Here is a 6,925-nt window from a genome sequence, read left to right on the forward strand (position 1 = left end):
GACTACAAACAGATGAGTGAAGCAGACGAAGTCCCAGATGTCCCTAGCAGGATATGTTCACTAACCCAATCAGAGAGCAGTGCACTGAAATTGTCACATTAAAATTTGGAGAGTGACCATCGCTCTAATGCAAGGCTCTCCAACCCTGTTCCTGGAGAGCTACCCTGCTGTAGGTTTTAACTCCAACCCTGTTCATGAAGAGCTACCCTGCTGTAGGTTTTAACTCCAACCCAGTTCCTGAAGAGCTACCCTGCTGTAGGTTTTAACTCCAACCCTGTTCCTGGAGAGCTACCCTGCTGTAGGTTTTAACTCCAACCCTGTTCCTGGAGAGCTACCCTGCTGTAGGTTTTAACTCCAACCCTGTTCCTGGAGAGCTACTGTCCTATAGGTTTTAACTCTAACCCTGTTCCTGGAGCGATATCATCTGTAGGGTTTAACTCCAACCCCTGTTCCTGGAGAGCTACTGTCCTATAGGTTTTAACTCTAACCCTGTTCCTGGAGCTGATATCATCCTGTAGGGTTTAACTCCAACCCTGTTCCTGAAGAGCTACCCTGCTGTAGGTTTAACTCCAACCCTGTTCCTGGAGAGATACCGTCCTATAAGTTCTGACTACATGATGCTAGCTCTCCAGGAAAAGGCTTGGAGTTAAAACCTACAGCAGGGTAGCTCTTCAGGAACAGGGTTGAGTTAAACCCTACAGGATGATATCGCTCCAGGAACAGGGTTAGAGTTAAAACCTACAGGACAGTAGCTCTCCAGGAAGATATCACCTCACTAATTAACTCTGTGGTTAATTACTTAATCATGCCATTGTTACACATTTCATATATTGGTCTCATTACTTCTAATTAACATAAATAAAACCCTCACATACAATACCCTAATTATATTATAACAGTGCACTTTATCATAAAATAGTTGATTCATATTGACTCCATAATATAGTGTTTAATAACCCTTTCTCATCCACCTACACTCAGAAAATGAAGAGAGTCCCTATTGGGCCACAGATCGATGCCATGTTAACATGGAAAAGGGAGAAATTCAAAAATCAAAGCCGTCGTCATGGCAACGGCCCCTGCCAGATTCCACCAATCAATGGAGTCCGCAAGGCGATGTGAGAGGCGCCAGGCGGGGAAAAAAGTCCAGGCGTCCTACATAAAGAGTCCGGGACAGGGAGTCAGGGCGCCACAACGGGGGCAACCCACCTCTTGCACACACTCACACAGAGACATTAAGCACTAAGGGGAAGACGCAAAGTGTGAAACGAAGAAAAAGAAGGAACAGAGAAGAGAGAGGGGATATATATGACTAGATATGGCACACACCTATGAAGGAGGAATCCTGCCCGGGTCTATCTGGGAACCCTGCTCGTGGCTCTTTGCTTCCACCCCATCTCCGTTGGAGGAGGTAAGGTGACTGTCTGACAGACTGCTCTGCATAGTGATCAACTGTTTAGCTTGTCTATTTTAGTCACTATTTCCTCTCTCACTACAGTACATCAACAACATCAGTTTTATTTCCTATTCTATTTACATTTCTTATCCTACAGAAGGGTAGGAAAGAGATACAACTCTGTTTTAGAGGAATATCATGTCCAAACCATCTATTGAGCTACACAATCAATGTTAGATATTTTAGGATGGTTTGGACTTGAAGCACATTGTCCCCAACACTCAGTGGGTTGAGGAAACTCTGGTGGGACACGTTGCATGTGGGTTGCTCTCTTTAAGCCCAGAGGCACTAGGTTGAGTATTGGAATAGCAGCACTGTCCCCCCAGTTCACTTTCCCACATCCTATCTCTGTTTGTCTGTGATGTTTTGCAGGGAGAGCCTGAGATGTTTGTTTTTGTGTGGCCTTTGTGAGTCACAATCGATGAGGATGCTATTTTAGAGACTGAAGAAAATGCTCTTTCCTAAATTGAAGGATTTGACCGGGGAAGCATCAATTGAATGACACTTTATTTCAGGCTATAATACCTTCATCTTGCATGGCAGCTTTTTCCTCGTGCGTTTCGTGTGCTCGCCTTGTGTACTGATACACATGCATTTCTATGTTTAATTTAGGGGATTCAACCCACCAGCTTCTAAAAATCACTGTGCTTGACTAGAGGAGAAAATCCGTAATCTTTTATTAATAACATCCTCCTCAGCTGTATCAATTTCCCTGAAGTTCTCACTTCAATCTATTGCAATGAATTCACCACGGCATTTTAAAGGAAACAAATGGAATGCTTGATTGCAGCACATTTAAACTAGGAAGTAATTAGCCGGAACAAATCAATCACAATTCACATCACAATTAAATGGCATGTTTACCTATCACATTTAATATGCTTGCAAAAGACAAATTGAACTTCAGAAGTCCAATTTTGTTTGAGCTGGCTGAATGACACAAATTACACAAATGCAATATGCAAATGTCAAAGTTATTTGTCAATGGCCCACAAGCATCAGCTGCCGTCATGGAGATGTAGGATATAGGCTAGTTGTGTCTAATGAACTGAACAAAGGTTGCTTTGAAGTGGAGGTGCATGATTAGCCGACAGTGGTGACACGAAGACTGGGGGGTGAGGCAGCTAAGGGAGTGGGGGGGGGGCAGGAGTCTTTCTCCCCCTGTGTCTCGTTAAACCTACAGTAACAGGAGGAAGCAGCTGGTGTCAATGGAGGCAGAGGAAGGAGGGAGTTAAAAGAGAGTGAGCGTGCAGCTTGTCGTGCTGAGACCTTCTTTCATGTGACTCTACAGTGTGCATGTGCCACTTGTGCTCATCCTCAAGAAGACCCTGTAGTGAAGAAGGAGACATCTTGTGTTCAACCTCACAGGGACACTGTAGTGAAGAAAGAGACATCTTGTGCTCAACCTCACATGGACCCTGTAGTGAAGAAGGAGACATCTTGTGTTCAACCTCACAGGGACCCTGTAGTGAAGAAAGAGACATCTTGTGTTCAACCTCACAGGGACACTGTAGTGAAGAAAGAGACATCTTGTGCTCAACCTCACATGGACCCTGTAGCGTTATTAATACATCTAATTAATAATACTTTTACCAGCAGTGTAGGTGTGTGCAGTAGTTCACCATTTAACAGTTTTATGGCCAGGAGAGTTAAACTGTTTAGGAGTCTGTTGGTCTGAGCCTTGATGCACCGGTACCACCTGGCGTATGGGAACATGGAGAACAGTCCATTTGGCAATTTTTCAGGCCTTTCTCAGACACCGCCTGGTATTTACGTCCTGAATGGCTGGGTGCTCACCCCAGTGATGCACTGGGCCGTCCGTACCACCCTCTGTAGGACCTTCCGGTTGAGCGGGTTGCAGTTGCCATACCAGACGGTGATACAACCAGTCAGGATGCTCTCGATGATGCAGCTGTAAAAGTTCCTAAGGATCTGAGGCACCACGCCAAATCGTATCAGCTTCCTGAGCGAGAAGAGGCACGACTGTGCTGGTGTGAGAGGATCATGTTAATTCCTCAGTGATGTAGTCACCGAGCAATTTAATTCAGTCTATTCATGTAATAATCTGCAAATATGGATTTAAAAACTTTTAAAAAGTAGTTTAGTCAGGGGAGAAAAAATGTTTTCGACATGTCTGGTTCTTATATAGCCTAGGCATAATTGTACTTAAAGACAAGTAGCCTATTGGTTTCATAGCCTACACTATTACCATCCATTATTATCTGTCTATTAACAATGTGTTTTACACTCCAAGATGCTGACCCTAAACCCAAACCACGGGTAGGATTTCCCCATTAGCGACTAGGTCAGTCACTTTTCAACTGCAGACGAACTCAGCATCTCTTCAAGTTTATGGCTGTTTATCTCATCACTGTTAATTAAGCTTTTGAAGGAGAGAGTGTAGAGTGTTAAGGCTGCTTGTCATAATTAATGATTGGTTAGCGGTTGTAATTCAACCGGTGTTGATTGGCAGAAGGCTCAACTGTCAACTCAACATTCAGTGTCGAAGTGAGTGATGACTGGAGAAGAAGGGCTCTATCTCACTTTGTCTTTCCGTAATTCCTCACATCCTTCACAACAGTAATGGAGGAGAAGGTCCAAGGGGAGGATAACATATAGAATAAAGACAATGGTGAATAGAATGAGGTTGTGAGGAATCGAGGACAGATGAATTGAGAAAGAGGTGTTTTCACTTGCAGTTGACCCGGTGTTGAATGGGATCCTCACATCTTCTCTTCCTGCAGCCGCGCTGAAGCAGGAGGTGGCGCTGGAGAATGGCGCCACAACGCTGAATCACTCCATGGCAATGGTGCAGCGCATGGAAGGTCTTCTGGTCCAAGGCAACGGCAGTGATGTGGTCCTCCGCGTGCAGACGGTCAACACGGATGAGGTGAAGGTGATCCAGGCGCACACGCTGGTGCTCTCGCTGCAGAGCGAGGTGTTTGAGGAGCTGCTGCTCAGCCACAACACCAGCACCTTGGTCCTGAGAGAGCCTGCGACTGTACTGCTGTCTTTGACAAGTTCATCAGGTGAGGGAACTGGGGGTAGAATGAGTGTACACCTCAAGAGGATGGGGGAGGAACAGAAATGGGCTAATGGTGTTTCATGTTTTTATTTAAAAAAAGTGACCTCCTTTCAAGTTCAGTAGTGACTGCCAATGTTTCTGCAGACCGATCTAGCCTTGTTTTATCTCTGCAGGTACCTCTACTGCGGTGACATCTCTGCGCCTGGACCAGGCAATCCCTCTGCACAAGCTGGCTAGCAAGTACCGTGTGTGGAGCCTCCAGCAGGGCCTGAGCCAGTACATGACAGGGCACCTGTCCAGCGACTCCCGACCGGCCACGTGGTTGGCTGGTACCAGTACGCCATGCAGATCGGCGACGCCAACCTGAGGGACAGCTGCCTCCAGTACCTCTCCTGGAACCTGTCGTCGGTGTTGCAGAGCGGCGAGTGGGGCTCCATCAGCGACGACCTGCTGCTGTCCCTGATGCAGCGCTCCGACCTCATCCTGCAGAGCGAGCTGGAGCTCTACGAGGCCCTGGAAGCCTGGATCGGCCAGAACCAGCCGGCCGGCCTAACGGTGGAGAATGCCCTGAGGCAGGTACGCTACGGCATGATCCCTCCGCAGCACCTGTTCGTCTGCAGAAGCAGTCCTCAATCATGCTGAAATACTACGAGTCCATCCGTGACCTGCTCTTCCTGGCCTTCCAGTTCCACTCGGCCTCGCCTGTCCAACTGGCCAAATACTTTGACGTCAACTGCAGCATATTCACGCCACGCAACTACCTGTCACCGTCCTGGGGCTCTCCGTGGGTCATCAATAACCCCACTCGCGACGACCGCAGCTTCAGCTTCCAGACCCAGCTGGGCCCCAGCGGCAGCGACGCCAGCAAGCGGGTGACCTGGAACGCCCTGTTCTCCCCGCGCTGGCTCCCGCTCAGCGTGCGCTCCGCCTATACAAACGAGATGCAGGCCACACGCACTGACGGCGGTCGTCCTCGCATCATCGTCACCCCAGCCACTTCCAGCCCCGACTTCGCAGGTGTGAGCTTCCAGAAGACGGTGATCGTGACGGCGAGGCAGGGGGGTAAAATGGTGGTTCGTCACGTCTACAACTTCCACCAGAGCACTGAGGAGGCCGGGATTTCCTGGTGGAAGCCGACCTTCACCGCCGGGCGTCTGAATACCTCATCGACAGCTCCCTCTACCTGCACGTCGTGGTAAAGCCCCTTTACCACAGCCTCATCGTTGCCAGGAAATAGGCCAAGAGGTTGTTGTTGCCTTAGTAATTTGTAAGTCGCTCTGCATAAGAGCGTCTGCTAAATGACTTAAATGTAAATGTAAATGTAATCAACGGTTCCCATTAGATGGTCAAGTTGCAGAGTAAAAATTGGCTATATCATAAAAAATGATGAAAACAAAACATTTGCTTTTTGGTCTTAATTTAAGGTACACGGCATAAGGTTTGCAGTGTGGTTGAGGTTATATTTCAAGAACAGAAATTGTAGAAATAGTCTGGTTGTATGACTTTGGAACTTGCCCAGACAGTGATGACCGTAACCAACCGCCCTCCCTGCTGAGTCCCCCTAGCCTGCAGACAAAGTCACACATGCACACACTCATATCACAACTCCTGTTTATTGGCCTGGTACTGGGCATCTCTGTTCTCTGCAATATGGTACTTTTTACAGTAGTGGTTAAGTTTCTCCAAACAGTTTTAGCTCTGAAAATAGGTGTATGGAGCCAGCTGTAACAGTTTTTTTAACCTTTATTTAACTAGGCAAGTCAGTTAAGAACAAATTCTTATTTTCAATGACGGCCTAGGAACAGTGGGTTAACTGCCTGTTCAGGGGCAGAACGACAGGCTTGCCAGCTCGGGAGTTTTGAACTCGCAACCTTCCGGTTACTAGTCCAACACTCTAACCACGAGGCTACCCTGCTGCCCCAACTGTACTGCATCTATTAAAGAAGTCAATGAAAGAGTTTCAGAAAATACCAGTTCCTCCACATTGTCCCTCCCCACAAATGTTACACACATGGTAGGGGCAAACACGACTGCACTGTATTTGTTTGAGATATGATCATGTCAATAGTTGGATATTTCCTTGATTGCCCCTGATTAGAGGAAAGGCACATTCTTTATGACATATTTAACTGTATGATGTTATCTGCATAGCTATAGGATACTACTAGTAAATCAAAGTGTCAGTTATTGGTATTGTTTCCATTAGCTGAACTCTCACTTTGTTGGTGCTAACCAAACCTCACAGGATCAAGTGAAGCTTCTTTCACGCTTTGCACACTGCCAACACCATAAGTACAGGCCATTTTAAAAGCATGCATTCATACCATTAGTCACAATCACACACATACGTTTCCAGGCATAAATGTTATAGCCATGCTGATACTCAGTGACTGGACAATTCCTATACCAGAGTTTCTCTACAAGCCATTTTGCTGTTGCCCTAC

At 46.8% G+C, this 6,925-nt stretch overlaps 1 pseudogene; it reads left to right on the forward strand.

Annotated features, from left to right (window-relative positions):
* Positions 1 to 1,066: 1,066 nt before the first annotated feature.
* On the forward strand, positions 1,067 to 6,037 carry LOC124025443 (annotated as a pseudogene).
* The last annotated feature ends 888 nt before the right edge of the window (positions 6,038 to 6,925 follow it).

The sequence above is a fragment of the Oncorhynchus gorbuscha genome, unplaced genomic scaffold, assembly GCF_021184085.1.
Source record: "Oncorhynchus gorbuscha isolate QuinsamMale2020 ecotype Even-year unplaced genomic scaffold, OgorEven_v1.0 Un_scaffold_2249, whole genome shotgun sequence".
Classification (NCBI taxonomy): domain Eukaryota; kingdom Metazoa; phylum Chordata; class Actinopteri; order Salmoniformes; family Salmonidae; genus Oncorhynchus; species Oncorhynchus gorbuscha.